The sequence below is a fragment of the Antechinus flavipes genome, chromosome 2, assembly GCF_016432865.1.
Source record: "Antechinus flavipes isolate AdamAnt ecotype Samford, QLD, Australia chromosome 2, AdamAnt_v2, whole genome shotgun sequence".
Classification (NCBI taxonomy): domain Eukaryota; kingdom Metazoa; phylum Chordata; class Mammalia; order Dasyuromorphia; family Dasyuridae; genus Antechinus; species Antechinus flavipes.
In genome coordinates this window covers 636966738-636993029 of record NC_067399.1, presented here as the reverse complement: position 1 = coordinate 636993029, position 26292 = coordinate 636966738, and the positions used below count along the sequence as shown (strand labels likewise).

Below are 26292 nucleotides of genomic sequence, written 5' to 3'. Positions count from 1 at the left end.
ACAGCCAAACTGCATCCAGAGAGAGTACTGTGGGGACTGAGTATGTATCATAACATTATTTTCACCTTTTTTGTTGTTATTGGCTTGATTTTTGTTTCTTCCTCATTTTTTTCCCTTTTTGATCTGATTTTTCTTGTGTAACATGATTATTGTATAGAAGAATTGCACATGTTTAACATATATTGGATTGCTTGCTGTCTAGGGGAGAAAGTGGAGAAAAGGAGAAAAATTAGGAACACAAGATTTTGCCAAGGTGAATGCTAAAAACTATTTTTGCATATATTTTGATAATAAAAAGCCATTTAAAAAATTATATTCAAACACCATCTTTGTCAGAAGGCCTAGGAGTAAGGGAATAAAGTGCTCAACCCCAGGTATTACATTTGAAGAAGAGCACAAATAAACAAAAGTATATCCAGAGAAGGCCAACCAAATTGTGGAAAGTCCCAAGTCCATGCCATAAGATCACTTGAAAGATCAGGAGATGTTTAAAAAGGTAAAGAGAAGAATTCAAGAGAACAGGACAGCAGTCTCAAACATTTAAAGAGCTATTAAAGAGGAATTAATTTTGTCCTGCTTGGGCCCTAGAGGACAAAATTAAAAGCAATGGGTAAAAATTGTAAAAAGGAAAAAGAAAAAAATTCCTAATAATTAGAGTTTTCTGAAAGTAGAATGAGCTCCTTGTAGCTTGAAGGCCATTTGTTGGGTCTGGCATAGAAGGGATTCATTTTTATTATAGCTTGTACTTTGGGGCCCTCACTTCTACCCTAACTCTGAAATTCTATTATTTGTGAACTTTTCAAGAAAAAAAAAATACATTTGATCTGGTAATGGTCAAAGTACAAAGTCACTGATCTCTCAACAGCTTAAGGCATCATCTCTAACACAGAACAAACAAGAGACTTCTCTAGTGCCTGCTCCCAACTAACCAAAAGGTTAGGGGAAATAAGATTTCAAAGATTATTACAAAAAATAGGCTCCCAATCACAATTTTTCTGCAGGAGAAAGAACTTGTCTCTTATTCTTACTCAAAAGATATATAACTTAACTCTGCACAGAGTGATTTCTATTTCTCTTCAGCACTTAATACTCCCTTTCTCTTTTGCAACCACTTAACTTTCCCAAGAAACTCACTCTTATCTCAGAAGAATTCTTAACATTTAAATAGGGTTTTTCATAGAATCATAGAATTCTTTTTTTATTCATGTGGTTCAATTTATTCACTTTATTGGTCTCTGAATGAACTTGCAATATTCCCCAAGGTATGCCTGTAGTTATTGATAATCATTGCTTGATTAATTTCCAAGTTTAGTAGTTCAAGTACTAGATCTACTTTTATCAAAGTACTCCTTGATATTCTAAAGCATCTGTTCTTCAATACAAAGCCAGTTATTATTTTATCTATTTCTATAAAACAGTCTCACTATTATTGATTGATTGATAGTTAATTAATTTATAAGTCAATTTAGGTGTTATCATTTTTGCCACTTCTAACTATTATTATGACACAAATGTATAAACAAAAATATTACTGTGTCATATACAATTATGCAAATATAATACTTCCTAAAAAATTTCCTTAATTTTAAATTCATTATCTTTCATTTTGGAAATGTGTTCCTTCTTGTTATTAACTAAAAGTTTATCAATTTTAGATCACAGGATTTTAAAGCCAAAGAAAGATTCATTTTTTTAGTCCACATTTAAAGTTGTTTAAATAAGGTTTAAATATATAATTTATTCATTTACTAGTTATTAGAAATATCACATAATCCATAAATATAAATGTTATCAAATAAACAATGTGAATAAAAACATTAAGGCTATTTTTTGCATTATTTAGAATGAAAACAACTACCAAACATACATTGCAGTGGTAAACAGATAAAAATATTCAATTCTAGTTTTTTAAGGCATGGATTTTCATATTCATAGGACAGATTTGGATTTGAGGGTCCATCAAATCCAAACTCTCCTTTTACAGAGGAGAAACAGGCTTCCCCAAAGCCACATATACCGAGTCTGAAAGGAAGCTTATAAGATCTTAATATTCTTTCTACTGGATCATCATAATTTTATTATAACAAAAGAAATCATCTACAAAAATGAAATTAAAGGAAAATGTGCAAATTATATCATTAAAAATGATGATTCTCAAACAAAATAAACCACTTGGCACAATAGACAGAATGCTGAGTTTGGAGTTGGGGACCTAGGTTCAAACCCTGACTCTGTCATTGACTGTCTAATATGACATTTGGCAAATGACAATCTCTCTTGGCTTCAGATTCCTCATGCGTGAAATGACAGTATTAAACTAGATTATGAAGGTCTCTTCCATCTCTAAATCTATGATCCTTTAAATCATAATTAAATATTCCAAAAAAGATTCAAGTCTCCACCCAAGTGTATACTGCACATTTCCAAAAACACAGAGTAGTGAAATAAAAACTGTTCTATTGGCTGTGTGACAACAGAGCCTCTTTGGGAAAAGCTTCTAGAACATAACAGATGAACAGACTTCCTCTCCTGGGATCCTGCCAAAGTGCACGGCTTCTCAAGTCTTGGACTGACTGAGGAGTCTAGAATTTTCTTGGTATTGTTCAAATAGGACTTCTTCAATTATTTGCTTTTAATTTAATAATATTTATAAAGTAACAATTTTCCCTTCTAATAAAATAAATGAAATCATAAAAATTTAATAAAGTTTTTTTTTTTATTTTAGGAGAAAGTTTAAAGATTCCACACATGAATACAATGTATTTACTTCCATAGTTTTTCTTTTGGCTCTTAAATTTTTTATTGATATCTTTTGTTTTCATATTAAATTCTTTTCCCAATATATCTATCTCCAACCATTCCTCTCAATCCCCCCCCAAGCCTTTCTTTATAAAAAAGATAAAAAACATGAAAGAAAAAAAATTCTGCCAAACTAACCATCTATTACTATAGCTAGCAATAATAAAAATTTTTCTATATTCATCATGCCCCCACCTTTCCAATAAAGGAAAGGAGGCAAGTTTTTCTCAACTTTACAAGGCCCAGTTTAGTCATTTAAACCATACAACATTCAATTTCATTTTATTGTTTTTCCATATACATTGTTTTAGTTGTATTTATTGTTGTTTCCAAATCTACTTTACTCTGTAACGGCTCATAAATCTTCCAAAGTTTTTCTGAATTCTTCATATTTGTTGTTTCTTGTGATAAAGTATTCATAGCACCAAAAATCTGTTTAGCCATCAATAAGCATCTTCTCTAGTTTCTAAGTATTTGCTCCAACAAAAAGTGCTTCTATTTAATATATTGCTATTCAAAATATTCATAGGGGGAACCCTTCTACCTCCCTGGTGCATATAGTTAGAAGTTATCTCTAGGTCAAAGGCTATAAACATTGAAGTTATTTTTTCAGTATAAATCCAAATTGCTTTCCCAAATTGTTGCATTCCACATCTTTTCACAGTTCCTCTCACATATAATATTTCTACCTTTTGTCATTTTTGCCAATTTGCTGAATGTAAGGTGAAATCCCAGAGCTGATTTGCATTTCTCTCATATTTAGAACAAACTTATGATCAAAAGTTTGTAATTCAACTGTGGACTATTTGTGTCTGTGTGTGTATGTGTATGTGTATTTTACCTTTTATTCACTAGGAAATGACTCTTAGTCATACAACTGTAATAATTTCTTATATATAAGCTAGAGACCCTTATCAGAGTTTCAAAGACTTTAAAATTGGCAGTTTCCGTCATCCTAGCTGCCACGTTTTGCAAAACTTTTTGCCATTATGTAAATGAAATTATCTATTTTGTAGTCTCTTCTAGTTGAATTCTCCTCTAGCCATAGTTCTGAGAGATGCAGTTAGAATTTATTTGTTTAATGTACGGTTTCCATGTTTTCTGTCTTCTCTGATCCACACATGAAATACTGAACTATTTAGCCTATAAAAATACCTACAACAAGCTTATTTCAAGTGTTCTCCTTCAATATTTTGAATGCCTAAGAGATTCTATCACTTGCTAAGTTAATGTTTACTGCCCAGTCAACCCTATCATCTTTGTCCTGTTGTCTGCTTAAAGCACTAATTCAAATCCCACCTGACATTTACTAGCTAGCTAATCAAGGGCAAGGAGCTCATCCCTGAACTGACGATGAAACTTACTGTGCAGTGGGGCACTGTGATCAGAATGCCAGATGTGCACTCAGGAAGACCTGATGTTCTCTTCCAGCATAGGCTGTTGTCACCATGTGAAAATAACAATATCTGAGCCTTAAATTCCTCATGTTGTACACTAGGCATTACACCACCTGTAATTAATACCTACACCTCATATGGCTGAGAAGCTCAAAGGAAGATACAAAATACTTTATAAACTCTAAAGCACCACATAAAATTTTATAAAAATAGTAATGAGCATTACTTTCCTCAAAGGCTTGCTGTATCAATGCAAACTCTTATTAAGACCACCACCACCAATAATCCTTCACTTCTATTTGTCTTCAGTTTCACTCTATTAATGATTTTATGTCAGATAATTTGTTATAAAAACCTAAGATTCAAGCACCCCAGAAGATCCTTAAGAGGGCAGTTGTTGGACAAATGTTGTCTCTTCCACATTCTGATTAATCTATTAAAATAGAATTGAAACAGCTTTTATATTAAGATGGAAAATATGGATGTGTCTCTCAGGTCACATCCCAATGCCATGCCTTAGTTAAAAAATAACAAACATCAATATTGGAATAAATAAATTATGACCACACAAATATTATTAGAATATTAAAGGTTCAAATGTTGGCTTTAAATCGTAGCAAAGATTCTTGGGAAGTCCAACAGTATTTCCCTTCCTCTCCAGGAAGCTTAGGTAAAAGAGGACTCGGGGAGAAGAGGACTATTGATGCAAACACAAAGCTTCACTACCACACATATTCCAGGAAAGCACTGCTCCACATGTTCAGCAGGATCAATATAGCCTGCGCATGGATTTCAAAACAGTTCTACTATATTGTAAATATTTACAACTTTGAATTATCAGGATTCATTGAATTAGAAGTACAAGACATTCACTGAATTACTAGAACACAGAATTTGGTAAATATTGGTCTGTTTTAAAAACAAATTTCTTATAAGAAAAAAATTCTAAATAGTCTCCCACAGCCACCCCTTCAAAATTAGAGTAAATATGAATTATGAGGAATGATAAACTCTGACAGTCACTAATCTTTTTGTTCCATCAAAAATCACACTGAATGTACTGTAACCTTAATTTAAAATTATGTATAATTTCTAGATTATCCTCTCTTACTCACCCAATATACCATTAACAGTCACCTTCTAGATAGCTATTTCTAAATTTGATTTTCATATCCTCTTCTTATCCTCCACTGTAAGCCTTTTATTCTGAGATCTTCCAACAATCCAAAAGAACAATCCAAGCATAGTCTAAGTCAAAATGTGGAATTAACACTAATGGAGCTGATAATATCCTCTTGCTTAGTCAAGTTCCCTGCTTTTTTACTTTCCCTCAAAAATACAAGATACAAGTCCAAGGCAAAAGTAAGAAAGATGCCTTTTTCTCTAAAACAACTAGGGAAGGCCATTTTCCCTAACTTTTAAGGGGCCAACATCCTCTCCCCTAAATGGCCAACATCTTGAAAACAGGTTTGCTATTACTTATTTTTCTAAAAAGGCATTTAATAAAATTCTCACTGAACTTTAAAACACTCAACTATTCTTATTTCTCCTTCCTTACTGTTTTGGTATCATTGAAAAAGCACTAGCATTAGATTGAGAAGACCTAGGTGCAGATCTAGGCTTCTTATTAACTTGGGTTAGTCATCTGCCATCTTTGATCCAAACTTCATTATTTACAGAAGGATGAGTACTTCTACATGTACCTCACAGGGTTGATTTGAGGATCAAATGAAATCATGTACATGAAAGTACTTTGTAACCCTAAAATACCAGAGAGGTAAAAGTTCTTATTAAGCAATAAATACAGAAGGTAGACCCCACCAAATAATATTTGTAAATATCAGTTAGTCAAGAGTCCAAAGAACAGGTTTGGGAATTTCAGAAGTCCCAATGGGCCATGTCTTGAGGACTCTCCAAAAGTTGTGTCTTTACTCTTGAAAGTTTCAGTGACTATGACAAGTAAATGGAAAGAAAAACTGAAAACAAATGTTACAAAAGAACTAACTTAGCCACAAGGAAAAGATATGAGATAACACTCCCCTACCCTAACTTCCTCAAAAAGGTTAAGGGAAGGGGTCTATAGATATGAGAGAGAAACACACACAGAGACAGAGACATAGAGCAGAGACAAAGAGGAGAGAGAGAAGGAGGGAGGGAAGAAGAGGAGGAAAGAAGAGAGACAGAGACAGAGAAAGATTTGCCAGATTTTCCCTCCAATCTACTGTTGATTTTGTTATTTGGGGGAAGAGTTCTCTTCATTTTTTTCCTTGAAAATATTTTTCTGCCAAATGACCTGGGAGAGGGAAGGGGACAGAAGGGACCACTGAGGTGAAATCAAAACAAAGATAGCAAAAAAAAAATTTAAATAAAAGAAAATATCTCAAGAGGGGAAAAAAGCAACAACACTAGGTAAATTTTTACCACCATCCTTGCTACTTTCAACTTTGTGGAAGAACCATAACTTTAAACTCATAACTAAAAAGTTACTACATTTTAACAAAATTAATTACACATATTCCAGTGTTGTTCTCCCTCCTGCCAAGCTCCAAATCACAATAGTAGTTTTTTTTTTCAATGTTGTTTCAAAATACTTCAAACTAGTTGGCTAAAAGGTCTAACAAATGTTTAGTTTATACCAACAAAAAGGATTTATAAAATAGCGTTAAACCATTTAGAAAAGAACTCACGATGGAATTTGGGTTCACATTTGGAATAAAACAGCTGTTTGTACTCAGTGTTTAAAATCTGTTTTTTAACTAGGAACAAAGAGATCAGATCCCCCTAATCCAGGTAATATTTCCAAATAAATGTAGAGTGGAAAAGAAGTTTAAGAAAGGAGAAAATGATTCTATTTATTCACTACAATAAGAGAAAAATGTGCCAATACTTATTAGGCAAGGTCCAACTGTACACTTTACATCTATGATCTTCACAAAATCTTCATTGGATTTAACACATTTCACAGTCTTAGTAAGAAAATATCATTTAATTTTTTTCAAAGATGAGAGAACCTTAAATTCTAGGTATCTTCCCCCTTTCCCCAAGTTGTTAAGATTTGCTAAAAGTTTGCCAGCGATTTCTGACTTTTTAAAGTAATAAAAGTAGACTCAAAAAACAACTATCCATCCATACATAAAAAAGATGAGACAAAAAAATTAAAAGTAATATTGTATCAGAGTAAAAATAACTACCAACAGGAACTTTAGAGAAACAATATAGGGGAAAAAATCTTACTGTGTAGCATATGCTTTGTTTTCAAACAATAAAATTGAAATTAAGAGTAGAAAGCATAATTTTACTTTATACAAATTGGCAAAGATGAAGAAAGATGGAGATCAAATACATTTAGTATGATTGTTCATACACAATCTACATCAGATTATTTGCCATTTTAGGAAGAGGAGAAGAGAGGGAAGGAGAAAAAAAAATTGAAACTCAAAATTTTACAAAAGTGAATATTAAATGAGGTGATTCAGGGCAATTCCAATAAACTTGTGATGGAGAAAGCTATCTGCATCCAGAGAGAGGACTGTGGGGACTGAATGTGCATCGCAACATAGTATTTTCATCTTTTTTTCTCACTTTTTCCCTTTTTGATCTGATTTTTCTGGTGCAGCATAACAAATATGGAAATATGTTCATAAGAATTGCACATATTTAATCTATATTGGATTATTTGCTACCTAGAGGAGGGAGGAGATAGAGTGAGAAGGAGAAATATTTGGAACACAAGGTTTTGCAAGGATGAATGTTGAAAACTATCTTCATATGTATTTTGAAAAATAAAAAGCTATTATTATTAGTTTAAAAAATGAATGTTGAAAAGTATCTTTATATATAAATGGAAAAAATGAAATACTATGAAATAAGACAGGGAAAGAAAGATGGAGATCACCAGTATTGGTGATAAAGTAGAAAAGAGACGGCAACCTTGAGCTAGGGATAATCTTTAAAGGGTAAAGGCAATGCAGAGGCGAAGACTAAACTTAATTCATTTAGTTCATAATTTATGTAGCCCTTGGTAAATTTTAAATTTTACATGCATTATCTATTTATTCTTCATAATGTCTATCAGGCAATCCAAAGTAGCATTCCTATTTTAAGAGAAAACTGAACATCAGAAAAATTGAGTGAGTTCTACAAGGTCACACAGCACAACTAAGACAATATCCCACATCCACTCAGGCCAGATGTAATGTTCTTTCTACAGCTGTAATCTGGATTGAAAGGCAGTATAGTTTTTAACATGTTCCAATGAATTCACACTTGATACATTTTTCCAGTAAACCAAAATAGCTTTCTATATTCAACCAAATCTCTGACCTCATTCCAAGTGCTAGTCATATCAAAATTACCATTTATTCAAGATAAGAGGCATGAGAGGGAGTGGTTGGAATCCCAGACTTAAAAGCCAAGAAGAACAGAGTTCAAATCCCAACTTTGACACTTACTGGCTGGGTGACTGTGTACAAGCCACAACTTCTCTAAAATTCAGGTAACTCTAATTTTAAGAGGAGTTGTGATGTATCTCTTCAGGGGATTACTACACAACAAAGAAAGAATGCACTATTAGTCACTTCAGCCCTCCTGGCTATTCCACATCAACACCCCTTGCTCTGAATTCATTTTCCAACTAGTTCTATCTTATACTGTCCCTTGAATATTTGTCCCTTATCCTAATTCAGCTCATCTCTTTCTTTAAAAAAAAAAAAAAAGTATTTTTCCAAACATGTATTCTCTCTCCCTCCCACATACCCCCACTGAAAAAAAGAAAGAAAACCCTCATAAAAACATGCGTATTCTAGCAAAACAAATTCCCATTCTGACCACATCCAAAAACAATATGTATCATTATGCAATTTAAGGCCATCACTCTTCTAGATATGAGCAATGTGTTTCATCTTCATTCCTCTGGACTTAAGATAGTTTATCATCTATTGTACTGATCAAAATCCTGAAGTCTTTCAAAGTTGTTTTTCTTGACAATGTTGCCGTCATTTTATAAATTGCTCACATTCTAGTCATTTCACACATGTCCCAGTTTCCTCTACAAATTATTTCTTCATTTCCTATAGAATATTCCATTATATTCATTCACCATAATCTTTTTAGTCATTCATTAATTTTCAATTTGGGGGCTACTTCAAAAAGAACTTTCTCTCTCTCTCTCTCTCTCTCTCTCTCTATATATATATATATATATAGTCTTCTTTCTTTGACCGTTTTGAAAATATAAGCACCGCTGGATCACAGGACATGAGTTTGGGAAGGAGAAGCACCAAATTTATCTCCAGAACAGTTGGGCCAATTCATAGTTCATGTTCCTGTAGACCCTTCAATATTTGTCATCTAAAATTACTAATTTGTCAAACATGCATGATCCTCAGAGTTGCTTTAGTTTATATTTCTTTGTGATTATTATTAGTGATTTAGATCATTTTCTATGTGTTTTTAAATACTTTGAAATTTTTTCTTTAAAAAATGCTTGCTATAAATTGGAAGAGCATAGGATAGTTTACCTCACAGACCTGTGGAAGAGGGAGGAATTTATGACCAAAGAAGAACTAGAGATCACTATTGACCACAAAATAGAAAATTTTGATTATATCAAATTGAAAAGTTTTTGTACAAACAAAACAAATGCAGACAAGATCAGAAGGGAAACAATAAACTGGGAAAACATTTTTACAATCAAAGGTTCTGATAAAGGCCTCATTTCCAAAATATATAGAGAATTGACTCTAATTTATAAGAAATCAAACCATTCTCCAATTGATAAATGGTCAAAGGATATGAACAGACAATTCTCAGACGAAGAAATTGAAACTATTTATAGACATATGAAAATATGCTCCAAATCATTATTGATCAGAGGAATGCAAATTAAGACAACTCCGAGATACCAATACACACCTGTCAGATTGGCTAGAATGACAGGGAAAGATAATGTGGAATGTTGGAGGGGATGTGGGAAAACAGGGACACTGATACATTGCTGGTGGAATTGTGAACACATCCAACCATTCTGGAGAGCAATTTGGAACTATGCTCAAAATGTTATCGAACTGTGCACACCTTTTGATCCAGCAGTGTTTCTACTGGGCTTATATCCCAAAGAGATACTAAAGAAGGGCAAGGGACCTGTATGTGCCAAAATGTTTGTGGCAGCCCTGTTTGTAGTGGCTAGAAGCTGGAAAATGAATAGATGCCCATCAATTGGAGAATGGTTGAGTAAATTGTGGTATATGAATATTATGGAATATTACTGTTCTGTAAGGAATGACCAGCGGGATGAATACAGAGAGGACTGGCGAGACTTACATGAACTGATGCTAAGTGAAACAAGCAGAACCAGGAGATCTTATATACCTCAACAATGATACTGTTTGAGGATATATTCTGATGGAAGTGGATCTCTTTGATAAAGAGAGTTAATTCAGATCAAAGATGGGCAGAAGCAGCTACACCCAAAGAAAGAACACTGGGAGATGAATATAAACTGCTTGCATTTTTGTTTTTCTTCCCGGATTATTTATACCTTCTGAATTCAATTCTCCCTGTGCAACAAGAAAACTGTTCAGTTCTGCACACATATATTGTATCTAGGATATACTGTACCCTATTCAATATGTAAAGGACTGCTTGCCATCTAGGGGAGGGGGTGGAGGGAAGGAGGGGAAAAATCGGAACAGAAGTGAATGCAAGGGATAATGCTGTTAAAAAAAAAAAAAATTACCCTGGCATGGGTTCTATCAATAAAAAGTTATTTTAAAAAAATGCTTGTTCATATCCTTTGATCATTTATCTAGTGGGGAATGGTATTAAGTCTTATAAAATTCAATCAGTTCCTTTTAGACCTAGGATGTGAAAGGTTTTTTTTTTCCCCTAAGGCAATTGGGGTTAAGTGACTTGCTCAGGATCCCACAGCTAGGAAGTGTTGTGTCTGAGGCCAAATTTGAACTCAGATCCTCTTGACTTCGGGGCTGGTGCTTTATCTACTGTACCACCTAGCTGCCCTGGGATATGAAACTTTTATCAGAAAAATCTGCTACAAAGATTTTTTTTTTCCAAGTTATCTTTTCTCTACAAATTTTAGCTACATTAGTTTTGTTTGTACAAAAGCTTTTTTGGCTTTATAAAATGAAAATCATCCATCCTACCTTCTGTAATCTTCTCTTTCCCTTATTTGGTGATGAAGTTTTCCTGAACTGACTTGGTTCTACTTGAATGCTGCTAAATATCACTAATAAAAGTCACAAAAGTATGCTGACTAGGTCTGCTAAACTAGTTATCTACTTTGCCTATCCTGTTGTTGTTTTCCATTTATTTTGTTTCTTTTTAGATTCCCCAGTATCCATTCTAGCAAGCAGAGAGATGCTGCGTTAGAGTAGAGTACTGGGCCCAGACTCAGGAAGACCCAAGTTCCAATTCAATCTTAGACACTTCCTAGCTTTGTGACCATAGGCAAATCATTTAGGTTCTGCCTGCCTTCAGTTTGGAACTACTTCAAAAGGAACTGTTTTAAACATTTTTGTAAATCTTTTTCTTCCTTGACTTCTTTGGGGGTATAAGCCTTGAAATGGCATAGCTGGGTCAACTATAAAATGAAGAGAATAAGAGCACCTACCCCAGGGATTGTTGTAAGGAGCAAATGAGATATTTGAAAAGTTCTTCACACTTAATAAACTCATATTCCCTTGCCTCCCTTCACTATTCCAAATCTCTCCTCAAATTAAGTACACAATGTTCTTCTCAGCAGAGAATCTTGACTGACACTTTCCTGAAAACAAAACAAAACTGAAGTCAATTATTACAAGTTCCCAATTCTCTCCAATCTTACACCTCAAATTCCCTTGCCAAAACCAACTTTTCTACTTATGTTGATTTACACTCCCTTCTCTTCTTTAAAATTTGACCCTTTACTCATCCTCTCTCTCTTCCTAATTTTCAATATCTCCTTATTCTCTCAGTTTCTCCCCTAGAATCTATAAACACAGCCTGATCTCTCCCATCCTTAAAAATCTTCATTTGAAGTAATGTCCTTCCTCCCTGCCTAGAAAAACTTCTTTCCCTTCTCCCCTTGACTTTTCAATCCTTTCAATTTGGCTTGGGACCCCACAGTTGATTAAATTCTCCCTCCAAGTTCACTAATGGTCTCTTCATCAATAAATCCAACAATCTTTTCCCAGCCATCCTTTGGGACTTCTCTGTAGCATTTGATACTGTTGACTTTCTGTTCCAAATACTCTCTCCGCCTTGGCTGATTCATGTCCTATGTGAGCCTTCTCAAATTCTTCCTCAGGATCATCAGTGGTTCTGCACTCCTATCCTACCATTGTTCTAAGTCATCTTCTCTTCTCTCTATATTGAGTGATCTCACCACCTCCCATAAGTTCAACTACATCTCTCTATAGTTAACTCCCAAATCTACATATCTAGTCTTCATTTTTCTCCTCCACTCCAAGTCATTAACTTGGCTGGTAGACAGATCAGCCCACTCCATAGATTACCTCAAGTTATGTTCCATTTAATGTCATACACATATACATACACACACATACCCTTATTTCTCTTCCTAACATCCCTGTTTCTCTTAAGAGCACCACCATTCTTTATCTAAGTTTCTAATCTAGGAGTCATCTCAGCTCTTCATTCATATATTACATTCAATCAAAAGCCAAGTCTTATCAATTCTACCACTGCAAGACGGGGTCCCTCCCATCCATTCCCTTCTCACTCATCACCAGTCTAGTTTATGCCCTTAGCACTTCTCATCTGGATTACTACAAAAAACTAACTCGTTTTTCTGCATCTAGCCTCTCCCCTCTCCAATATATACAACTATTCCTAAAACACAAATCATTTCCCAACTCAAGAAGCTTCAATGGCTTCCTATTGACTCTAGGATACACTATAAACTTTTCTGGTATTTTTACTACCCCAGCTCCAGATTACTGTGTGTGCCTTATCATGAAACATCTCATCTCACCCACTATGTTCCAAACTAATGATTGTGATACTCCTCACAGTTGATGCTCCATATCCTACATTAGTGTCTCTGCATGGGCTTTCCCTCTTGCCTAGAAACCTCTGCCTGGAAAGCCTTCTAGAGATAGCTTCAAGATCATCTCCTGAATGAGGTTCTTACTAGTTCCAAGAGTGCAAGAACTTTTCTCTGCTGAACTAACTTTTATCTGTGGACATTTTCTTTCTTTCTCCTTCCTCAAGTGGACATAAGCTACTTGGGAGGAAAAGAATAGTTTTCATATTTATCTTTGTATCCCTAAAACTAGGTATAATATCAGGAACACAGCAGACATTTAATAAATTTTTGCTGGACTGAATTCTTATATAAAAGAGCCTCACAGGATAGGGAAATGATAAAAGCCTATTTAAAGGAACTAGGAATGTTTAGCCTGGAAAACAGAAAGAAGCCTTAGAGCAAGAATTCTTAAAAGAGGTCTGACCAGATCTATGGACATTGATGAAAATGAAGCTAGATGGAAAGATTTAGAGAGATCATATTAGCTAGCATGGAAGTTTCAGAGAAGCAACTTAAGCCTGAAATAGCCATCCAAAACCATGATTGCCATCCACAAGAGCCATACAAAAGTGGAACAAAATGTACTTGTATTTACTGGGTTCATACCCTTAAAGCGAAGTCCAGGTGATCAATTTACTGAAAATGTATAGATAGAATTTTGGTTCAGATATGAGTTGGATTAGCTGGTCTCTTAGATCTCCTCCAATTCTGAGACTCTGTCCTTTTTCTAAAAGTTTGTTCACGCTGTCCATCATGTTCTAAACAGACTATGGTACTGGGCGACTAATTATTCAACTCAGTTTTCAAGAAAGGAAAATTATGTGATACACAGAAATTCCAAAAGAATAATCTAATATTTTCTAAGTGTTATATCCCCCAAGGCATTGTTTTAATAACAGAACCATATTTCCATTCCAATGAATAATTAACTGTGGGGGGTTTTTTGTTTGTTTCTTAAATAAAATGAGCCTCTCATTCCACAGAAATCAAATGCTTAAAAGTTGGTGTCCCTAAATACCAATCATATTACCTTCTACCCCACCCTCTCAAACAACTTCAATGAGTCCCTATTACCTACAGGATCAAATACAAAATCCTCTGTTGGGATTTTAAAACCTTTTAAAACCTAACACCTTCCACCTTTCCAGTCTTCTCACACCTTACTTCCCCATCCATTCACTCAATTCAATAAGATTGTCATCTCAGCAAGTCTCACTTAAGAAAACATTATCTAAGTTCTGAGCATTTTCACTGGCTACATTCCCACTGCTTGGAATGCTCTTATTCCTCACCTCTGACACCTTAGTACTTCCTAAAATCCAACTTTCTGCAAGAACCTTTTCCCAACTACCTTGATTCTAGTATCTTCCCAATGAGATTATCTTCCATCTGTCTACCCTGAATATCTTATATATGAATAGTTGTTTGCATGATGGCTGACATTAAAAGTGAGTTTCTGAGAGAAGAAACTGTTTGTTTGTTTTTTCCTTTCCTTTTAATCCCAGTGCTCATTAGCACAGTGCCTGACGCTGCTTATTTAATAAGAATCTCTAGTTTAGATAAAAGGACTGGAATAAAATAACAGGAATTTAATTTAATTCTCTTGTGATAGGTGTTGCAGCATAGGGTACTTGTCCCTGGGTTTTTGTTAGTTTTCAATTTTTAAAAATGAATTTTAAAGATTCTTGCTATTACAAATATTAAACCCAACCCAACATTCTTATTTCTTCTAGCCAGTGGAAAAAAAAAAGCTTTGCTGCTTCAGCTTTCTCAATATAATTTTTGCATTCAAAAATTTATAATTTATTTTCATAATTTTTCTTTTCAGTTCCAACAACACAACCTAGCCACTGAAATAATCCTCTTACAAACAAAAAGAGTTTGTTTTTAATACTTAAGCCTTGGTTTTCAGAACTTTAAAGATTCAATTCAGTTCAAAAGGTCACCTGCATGAAATCTGTATGGCTTAAAAAGTCTATTTCCAGTCTCAAATCTATAACAGGCATTTGACTTCATTGTGATTTATAACGTCTACAAAATACAAAGCACAAAGAAGTACATGCTTTAGCAAAACCCAAACTGAGAATATTCTTTCAAAAATGTGTAATCCACATTTTCCAGATTGACCATTATGCATCTTAAAATGTGAAATTCCTATTTATGGACATATGCCTTTAAAAAGCTCATAAAAAGCATTAATCTAGACATTTAAAAAATTAAAGCAATTATTCAAAACTTTCCATATTTATGAACGTAAATTAATGGGTTTTTTTTTAATTCCATTTTGTCTTTAGAAATCTAAGGCTAGAAAATCCCTCCAAAAAAAGCATTAACTACTTCCATTCCTGATTACTAAGAGGAATTTTTAACTAGCTATCTTAATAATGCCTATTCCATACTCCTATATTATAAATGTAAATGAAAGAGAAATAAGTGATTTTCTCTTGTGAAGTAAGCAAATAAGGTTGTAGAAAGAATGTTACTGCCACGTATTTCCCCTTCCCCCACTCATTCCTCCTCCAAGAAACAGGGATCTTAAACAAGAAACAGTTAAGTTAAAGCACACCATCTTTGGCTTCTTAAATCAATTTCAGGAATACATTCTCCATTTCACAATCCATTCTTTAAAAAAGAAAAGTACAGACTTGAAATGACCACAATATTCTCAAGTCCAACCTAAACATGCTAAAGTGGTTTTTTAAATTACATTTTGTTACCAGATTTCTTTGAAATATGAATTGCTGTGGCTACCTATTCCACAAAAGTGAATTAGGCATTTTTTTGAGAAGGAATACACGATCCAATTATTAATAATTGAAATCCCTTCAATAGCATTTTAGCCACATGATCCATTCCAGGTATATTCTAAACAAAGGCTGAATTTAACTGAGGGAATCTTTAAAATACACACACTTCATCCTACCCGAACGCTTTACAAAAACTTAATGCAAACCGATTTCACTCTAGAGAAGATGACTAAGAGGGAAGGAAATTTAAAAAGAAGAAGATTTCCTCTGGCTAACTTGTGTCAACTTGTGGCTATTTCCACTGCGCGCACGAAGTGCCGAGACCTTGGGCCCTGAACTTAAACTCCACAGCTGAGATTTTCACTACAGCCCCTGCGCGCCAGAGAGGAGTTCGCGTTCGGACTTTTCTGGCACTTCTACTTCCAGAGACCTGATGCCCGGGCAGGAGCCCTAAAATTGCATACCTGCGGCAGAGTGTCCAGCTTTCGGCGGGGGAGGGGGGGGAAGTGCGATTCAGAACTTTGAGACAGCCTCACTCCATCATCTCATGCTTGCCATCTGTTTGGCAGGCCAAGAATTCCACGCCCAGTTCCCCTTACCCCCCCCCTTCCCATCCTCCCACCCCCGCCTCAGTAGGGGAGACTCCAGGGGAGGGGGCAGGACAGGTATGTGAGGGGGCTCAGGAAAAGGGGCTGATAAATTGAAAGCTCAGAAAGAAAATTCAAGAAGGTGGGTCCAGGTCTCTTAAGAGATTCAGGCTGCTCCACTACTCAAGTGGAAGTGGGGGAGATGTGGGGGAGGGACCAAGCTGTAAGGGGGGAGGGACCAAGCTGTTAAGGGGGGAGAGGGCGATTCAGCTTTTAAGCTATGCAGGGGGAGAGGGAGGGAAGAGAAGGAAAAAGTAAAAGATGAAGTGGAGAGAGGAGAAAAGTGGGTATGAGAAGGAAGAAAAGGGAACAAGGAGAGCCCATGGAAGCAGCAGGGCTTCCAAGAGAGCGAAATCTCCCTGAACGGCTGCGGATGGAGGAACAAGAGAGGAGACGGTATAAACAGGGGCGACCCCCCTCCCTCCAACTTGCACATCCCACCCCCAGCCCAGTTGAGTCGAAGAGAAGAGGGGGTACCGGGCTTCCACTAGGCCCTGGAGACTGCTGACAGCGAGGCGCCTCTCACCTGGGTAGGCAGTGGGGTAGAAGCCGTCCGCCCGCCCCCACCTCTTGCGCACACCCCGCTTTGCCCGTAAACTAGAGGACTCTCTCCTCTCCAGCTGGCAGCAGCCCGACTGAGCGATAGAGGGAGCCCGTAAGTCCTTTTATAGCCTCCGGCGGCGCGCGAGTCCGCCCCGCCCCTTCCCTGCGAGGGCGGGGGCGGGGACTCGCACTCCTGCTTCCAAGCTGGACCCGCTCTACGTGAGCGAGATCACACCAGCAACTTGGTGCGCAAGCGCCTTGGCCAGCTGGCCCATCCCAGACCGCCGACCGAGGAGAGTAGGAGGAGAATCGGAGACTCTTTAGGAGAGAGGCGGGGCTGGAGCCCGAGTAGAAGAGAAGTGCGCGTGCGCCGGCTCCCGCCGCTATCCTGTGGGTTAGGCTGAATTTTCGGGCTCGCCCACGTCCCCGCCTTTACTTCCAATTTAAGCGCCCGAGGTTTTCCTTAGTGGAAGGTCCACTAACCGCCTCGGGCCACGCCTGCGGGTGCCTTTTACCGAAGGGAAAGGAAGAAAAGAGCTCGAGAGAAAAGGTGCCAGGGAGAAGAGAGGCAGGATTGGGGAGGGGGCGGGCAAGTCCCTCCCCCACGGATTTCAGGGTCGCTCCTGCCGGATCCTCTTGGAATATGTCACATCAGTGAGACGCTTCCCCGCTGCCTGCCTCAGTTTCCCCCACTGCAAAATGGGGACAATCATAGCACCACCCTTCCCAGGTTGTTGTGAGGGTCAAATGAGATATTAATTGTACAGTGCCTAGCACCTCGTGCCAATGTCAGCTGTTATTAGAAATCTGTGGCATTCCCTAGCGGAGCGATCTCATCTCTGTCCTCAGTTTCCCCAATTGTAAAATGCAGATAATATTAACTCTTAACCTCCAAGGATTGTTGTGAAATTCAAATGAAAGCAATGAAAGACAAATGTTAGCGGTTAGTATTTTTATCAGGTAACTTGTTGCATCTCCTAATTTTAAGACTCAGGGCAAGTCTTAACTTCCGCCTTCCTCGGTTTACCCATCTATATAATGGGCATCTTTGTGAGTTCAAATCTGGACTTAAATACCAGTTCTGTGACCCTTGTTGAGTCACTTCACCCTGTCTGCCTCAGTTTCCTCACCTGTAAAATGAACTGAGAAAGAAAAGCCAAACCACTTTTTTTTTCCTCTGCCAAGAAAACCCCAAATGGGATCACAAAGAATCGAACAGGATTAATAGGAACACAGTCCCGATAAAATGAGGATAATAGCTCCTATCTCCCACAGTTATTTTGAGGATCAAATAGGACAATATTTTTAAATGGCTTAGCTCATAATAGGTGCTCAAAAATATGTTTATTCTCTTTTTGGTCAGAATTATTGTAGCATTATAAATCTAAAGCTGTTTGCATAGGAACATTTATAGGAATTTAAGTGCTTAAAGAAGTGCCAAAGGGGAGATTTGAACCCAGCAACTCTGACTATAAAAGTAGAGCTTTTTCCATTATTCCACAAATCTGCAAGTTTTGGGAAGACTGGGGGAAAGAGCAGAGTCAGTTTCAGGATTTGAACTCTGTCCTTACAAAATCCTTTGACATTAGATAAGTAATTTAATTACTTTAGTCCTCAGCTTTGATTCCTACATACAGTGAGAAGACTGGACTTGATAACCTTTAAGATTTCCCCTTCCCCATCTATAGAAATCTGGCTCTCCTGGTTAGAAATGGCTCCCTTCTCAAACTACTTTGATTTCATTTTTATCACTCAATCTTGTTCATAATTGTCTGTGTAAATGCTGTTCTCCCTACTCCCCCAGTTGAATATAAAGTCCTGGAGGTTGTACTCAAGGACAGTTTCATTTTTCTTTTTACATTCTCAGTTCCCAGCCTTGTACATGCTCAATACATGTTGAGTTGAAACCTCAATAAATGAGTCATTCATCTCATAATATCCGTCTGGATACAGTTGCCAAGACTGGGGATTGTTTTATGAAAAGATCCACCTGACATGGTCCAACTCAATTACATTCCATTCATTTATGTCTGTTGTTCACATCACAGGAAACAAATATACCTGAATAGATTCCCAAAGGCAGGAAGAAAACAAGAGTGTAAGAAAAAAGCTGCCACTTACTGCATAAGTGTTATTGAAACTCACACCCAGGACCCTTTACCCCAATGGCTGGAAGTTCCCACCATCACAGCCAATCACAAACCCTACACTTCTTCACATTTAGTCGATATGGAAAGTCTCTTGATGTTGATGGTCTCCTATCTTGGAATGGTCTTTGGACAAAACCTTTACATCTTGCTTTTGCTCATCTTTGGTCTCCTAAGAGGACAAATAACATCATGATGTAATAGTGAATGATGGATGACTTGAGAGTGAACCTGTTTTGAGGGAGGCAGAATTGCACAAAATCATCAACTTCTCCTTCTCCATCGAAGTCCAGTGGCGGGACAAAAGTCTGACCAAGATCTAAGCATTCGCAGCCCTTGTTTCAGCTGCCTTCGTGGCTGTTGGAACAAATTGTTCCCATCTGCCCATTCTGCCAGAGTTACTCTTAAAAGTTGTGCCTTTGAGCAAATTCAACTGAGTGCAAGAGAATGTAGTACAACATTGGGTGCAAATATGATCGGAGAGTAGGTGTTCCATATCTCAGTGGAAATATTATAAATGGGAAAGCAAGTAATTACAACATGGTGGTTAGTGTAAGAAAAAAATATTCTACCCATCCTACAGGGAATGAGGCTGAGAAGAACAGGCAGTGCCCTCAGACAAAATCCTGATTGTCCCTGTGCTAATTACAGTTCTGGCTCAGTTAATACTTTTGAGCCACAATGAGACCCTAAAGAAGGACTTTAGAAGAGAAAACCTAATTATGGTGAAAACCTGTTAAATGTATTTTTTAAAAGATTTTGAAAGTAAGTTGCCTGTCCTAGGATCCATGGATTGCTGAAAGACTTAGTTTTCCAATAAACCAATGAAATATCTTCTATGGAAGACAAAAAAGAGGACACAGGCCAGAACCACATGAATGAAAAGGGTAGTAATAAATCTGCACTGTTGGACAGAAGACCTCATTTAGTCCAAATAAATTGATTTAAGAGATAGTGAAATGTTGATATATAGAAAGCAATACATATCTAAAGACAAATAATAGCTCTTTTTTCCCACATCCAATCTCTTTTAGCATGTTTCTTCATTAGGGCACCTCTTACTATTAGCCATAAAATTCTCCAATAAATATTTTCAGGAAATATAAAGGTTATTCTGAGAAATCTTCAGCAATCATCCATCCAAGTATGGTCTGTGCTTAAAAATATACCACTCTAATAAAAACCATCAGCTGCATTTCAGAAAAATGCTTCTGTTTGTAAATAAAGAACACCCAATTTGGGTGTTTAAAGCAAACCCTAGTCAGACCAGGCATTCTTCCACCCAAATCAGCTTTCCAAGGGCACAGACAGCCAAGTGAAAATGCCAGAAACACAAGCTTTATTTGGTTAAGAAGAGAGTTGAAGAAATCCCTAGTGTGTTCAGTTGAATAATTATGGTGTGTTCTGTATGGAGAATAGTGTATTTTGCCTTCCTGACTCTTGGCTCAAAGTCAAGGGCAAAAGTGCTGACTGAGGATTCAAAGGCTTATGTTTTTCCCAGCCCCTCAGATAACTAGGTGTGACACTGAGCAAATAATTTAAGCCCTCCATCCCTAAATTTCTTCAGCTGCCAAAAAGCATTACTATTACCTGTTTTACCCATGTCGTTAAGTCGTGGGGATAAAATGAAATAATAATAGAATGAACAGCTAGACTTGCAATCAGAAGAAACCAGAATTGTAACCACAGGAAAACAATCTGGGCCTTGCCTCAGGGTGTTGAAACAGAGAAAGTGTTGACATGTATTCCTGCAGGTAAAACAGCTAATATTTGCTCTATTTAATAAGAATAATTACTGAAAATAGAAAATGTCTCAATGGCACCTTAGGGTCTTCCCTCCCACCAACTCCAAAAAAAAAAAGATTTTGGGGTACCTTTTGTACTGCTTGTCCAAGGTGCTTTTTAAGGTGCTTGTCCCAGGCATCATATTACTAATACAGACTTCAATTCAAATCCCTGCTCATATACTTAACTATCAGCATGATTATGAGCAAGTAAATAATTTAAGTCTTCAAAGCCTCAATTTTCTCATTTATAAAATGGAGATAAAAATAGAAGAACTGTTGAGAGGAAAGTACTCTGCTCACTTTAAAATGTAGAAATGCAAATAACTAATGCTTAAAACTGGTTTGAAGGGCTGCTAGATGGTGGAGTGGAGAGGGCACTGGTTCTGAAGTCAGAAGAATTTGAGTTCAAATCCAACTTGAGACACTTAATACTAACTGTGTGACCCTGGGCAAGTCATTTAAACCCAATTGCTTCAGAGGAAAAAAAAAACCTGTTCTGAAAATTAATACTACTATTAACTTCTGTCTCTAGGAAAAAACTAAGTCCTGGATCTTTTCAATAATGAGATGATTTAAGGTAAGTCCAATAGACTTATGATGGAAAGAGCCATCCATATCAAGAGAAAGAATTATGGGGACTGAATGTGGATCAAAGCATAGATAGCATTTTTACACATTTGTGTGTGTGTGTGTGTGTGTGTTAATGGTGTTTGTTTGCTTGTTAGTTTTTCTCTTTCCATGTTTTTTTCCCCTTCTGATCTGATTTTTCTTGTGCAGCATGATGAATATGGAAATATGTTTAGAAGAATTGCACAAGTTTAACCTATAGTGGATTGCTTGCTGTCTAGGGGAGGAGAAAGAAGGGAAGGAGGGAGAAAACTTGGAATACAAGGTTTTGCAAAGATGAATATTGAAAACCACCTTGTATGTATTTGGAAAAATAAAAAAACAATAATAAAAAAAAGAACTAAATCCAATCCGAATCCCCCAAAATGAGCTATTTATAATGTTCGAGACATATTAGAATGTGAGTTCCTTTAGAGGAGGAACTGTTTTTGCCTTTCTTAGAATCTCACCAAATTAGCAAAGTGCCTAGCTACAGTTGGTGCTTAATAAATGCTCATTGGCTATTGACTGACTGGGTGACTAGACTAAATATTGAAAATACAAAGAAAAAAAAAAGAGAGAGAGAGTCTTTGCCCTGAAGGAATTTTTGTTCATTTGTGGATGAGGAGTTTGCAAATATGTATAAAAAATAGAAAGTGATTTCTAGAGGGAAAGATTTCTTAACTAGGGGAAAGGAAGTCAAAAAAAGCTTTGAATTCCTGGAAAACAACAGAATTCAAGAAAATTGTGGAATATAGTTTTGTGAGAAATGGCCACTGTTCAATATGAAGAAATTAGCCTTGCTGGTTGAATTTGTTCCCATGAGACAAAGTCCTTTTGTAGACTTTTTACAGGGGACTCCTGGACATGTAATTCTCTGGTCTAAAAACCAATAATGTAAGCAACTCATTGTTCAACTTCACCAATCCATTTCCAAAGGAATATGTAGTTCATGTTCAGTTGATAAATGGGTCATTTCTTATGTTTGTGTATTGTTTGGTAAGTCAAGCCAAGTCTTGCTCCAGCAGTAGTAACTAAATCTAACAACCCATTTCCAAGGTTGCCTTTTGGGACCTCTCTGTTTGGCTTAGTACATTTTGGACATAGTTATCGCATGACTTTATGGAGCAATCTGTAAAATGGGAGTAGGTGATAATAGAACATCCGTTTATTACTTTATAGGGGGAAAAAAAAGTTGTGATATTTATCTCCCTAGTCTATGTCAGTGAGTAGTAATATCATTTTTGAACAGCCTTAAAAGAGGTGAAATTCCCATCAAACAATAATTGATCACTCCTTGTTTGATTACTTCCATCAGTCTGTTAACCTTAATAATAAAAACCAACACTTATATAGTGCTTTAAGGTTTACAAATTATTTTACAAAGTCTATCCCATTCGATCCTCACAACAACCCTGGGAGATTGGTGCTATTAGTATATCTGTTTTTATAGTTGAGGAAACTAAAATGAAGTAAGAGGAAGTTCGAGATCACCCATCTAGTAAATGTATATATACATCAAGATTTGAACTCAGGTTTTCCTGACTTCAGGTCTAGCAAGCTATTCATTGCACCACCAACCTATTTTACTTATTCTTGAGTTATCTTTGTCTGTTTATCTCCCCTCCCCAAAAAAAAAAAATTGTAAGCTCCTAGAGGGCAAATTTTCCAGTTTGATATTAGGCTGAGTATTAAAGTAGATAGAATCAAGGGGATCTGAGTTCAAATCCAGCCTCAGTCATTTACTAGCCATGTGACAAGTCATTTAACCTCTGTCTACCTATTTCCTTAACTGTTAAATGGAGATAATAATAGCTCCTATCTCACAGGAACATTATAAGGATCAAATGAAATAATAATAAAGCACTTAATACAGTGCCTGGTATTTAGTAAGCACTACAGAAATATTAGCTACAATATTGATAATAATAATAAATGTTTATTCCCTTCCCTTTGTGTCCCTATGCTTAGAATTGTTTAGAACAATTGTATATAGATATAGATATATATCTTTATAGATATATATATATAATATGTATATGTGTATATACACATACTTATATATGTTGTCAAGATATTTGGAGACACCCCATTTGCAGGGCTAAGGTCTGGCATAACAACAATCCTTTGAGCTATAAATGATCTCACCTCCTGACAAAATATAATACTTTGACCAACATCAGGTATTCCCTGAGGGATTTACACCTCCTATATCCCATTCATCATATCTCTTGACACTTTCACAATCCTTGTTTCCTGAAACAGCTAAGTGAACTGAACCAGTGAAATGCATTTCTGGTTCTGCCACTTTAACTAACTCTGGTTCTGTATCCTGCTCTCTGTTTGGAGATTGTTCCCACAGGACCCAGGAACGCCTGCATTGTCCATGCATGAGCCTTCCTTGAGGACTGCTACTCAGAATGTATAAATGATAATGTCATGATCCAGCCCATTTGCGGTTTCTTATGTAGGGTTGCCATTGCCCAACATGTTAGGCCCTGCTCCTCAAGAGGAATTCTGCTTGCAAGAAGCTTTTTCCTCACTTTGAATATATGTAATATATATTATATTTATATATACTATCGTATATACATATTAGATGTACTGTACTATATATATAGATAGATAATATACACACTATAGTGGGTATACATATATATGTATCTATCTATATATACCCACTATAGTGTGTATATTACTTCTTATCCTGTATGACTCTTGTTCACTTCTTATAAATCATCTCCACCCCCAGGGTTCTGCCAATGAACTATACTCTTTAGATAGTCCCCTGTTCATTCAGACATTATTTTGGTTGTGATAGAGCAAATAGATTGGCTCTCTATGGTCCTTTGCTCTCCCTCTTCGACCATCTCACCTCCTCTTTCAGGAAACATAGCTTTAATGATATCTTTTATGCTAAATCAGGTACATAATTCTTCATTGATTGGAAATCCTGAAGTCTATATCCATCTTCTCTTCGCCCCTTTTGGTGACCCCATAAATAAATTTTGTTTAAGGACTGTAGTATTCCGTGATTCGTGGTTTCTAAGGAAAAAAAACTGGAAAAATACTGTTTTAAAATATGACGCTTTGCTTCAGGGAAAAGCTTAAGGTTATGAAAAGCATTTCACAATTTCCCAGATGCAATCCAAACAACTCCCTTTCTTTTATTTAATTATGGGCCAAATTCATTGTCCATTTGTAATATCTGTCCAAAAAACGTACTGATGCATTATATCTAAGGATTGTCCATCCACCACTTATCATAGTCTAGATAATAGGCTTCATAAATGTTATTAATTATTAAAGAATGCTTTTTTATGTAGAAGCCTTTGCTTTATATTTTCATATAATGTGGATTCCAGAATAGGCAAATTTTTTCCAAAATCTTTTTTTAATAGTTTAAAAAGTTTTAAAAAGTGTTTACATGGGGGTAATTACATGGTGCAGTAGATAGAGCAATTGTCCTGAAGTCAGGAGGATCTGAGTTCAAATACTGTCTCAGACTCTTAACACTTAACATTTCCTAGCTGTGTGACCCTTGGTAAGTCACTTAACCCTAATTGCCTAATACACACACACACACACACACACACACACACACACACACACGATTAGGAAAAAAAACTGATATCTGGGTCAGAGTTGTAGGTAGAACCTAGGCAGCCAGGATTTTGCCCTAGGGCATTGACAGGAAATGCCCTCTCCTTCTAGTCCATTATTTTCATAAAGTTTGTTATCCAAATATGGAAAAAAAGAATGGCAAAGTGAAAAATTTCACTAGTTGATAGACTTTGCTCTTGAGGGCCAAAAATTGTATTGGACAAGAGGGTCATGATATCACAGGTGGAAGCATGTTAAAAAATAAAATTGTAGATCAGAAGGCCTGAGAAGATAAGGAAGAATCAACAAAAATAAAACTTCTTTCCTTTGTTTTTTGCTTTTTACTGTTTCAAAAATTTGAAAGACATATTAATCAAAAGTTGTTTTTTGTCTTGAATAACATTTTATTACTTTACCCCAATTACATGTATTATTTTAAACATTCATTAAAAAATTTTTGAGTTCTAGATTCTATCCCTCTCCTTTCCCCTCCCTGGGAAAGTAAGTAATTTTTAAAATAGTTTTTTAACTATTGTCATTAATTCATAAATGACTTTGAAATTAATTAAACTTCTACTTAATCCCTGACTATCTTGTCTGTATAATATATAATATATATATTATATTTATATATACTATCATATATACATATTAGATGTACTATACTACATATATATATACCCACTATAGTGTGTATATTACTTCTTATCTTGTATGACTCTTGTTCACTTCTTATAAATCATCTCCACCCCCAGGGTTCTGCCAATGAACTATACTCTTTAGATAGTCCCCTGCTCATCCAGACATTATTTTGGTTGTGGTGGAGCATATAGATTGGCCCTCTGTGCTCCTTTGCTCTCCCTCCTCGACCATCTCGCCTCCTCTTTCAGGAAACATAGCTTTAATGATATCTTTAAGTCATTAAGTCATAAGATAGTCACTTGTTCATGTTGGACAAGAGAAGGAGGTTCAG

At 36.2% G+C, this 26292-nt stretch overlaps 1 protein-coding gene across 4 annotated transcripts in view; it reads right to left on the bottom strand.

Annotated features, from left to right (window-relative positions):
• P4HA1 (prolyl 4-hydroxylase subunit alpha 1) overlaps positions 1-17277 on the bottom strand; it is a 77575-nt gene extending 60298 nt beyond the window's left edge. For 2 of the 4 annotated variants that reach the window (XM_051982168.1, XM_051982169.1), the window contains exon 1: positions 17160-17276. The gene's annotated coding sequence lies outside the window, so the exon portion shown is untranslated. Of the gene's footprint in view, positions 1-16450; positions 16470-17159 lie in introns of those variants that run through there. The other 2 variants (XM_051982171.1, XM_051982170.1) reach the window with 2 other exon arrangements.
• Positions 17278-26292: the final 9015 nt, after the last annotated feature.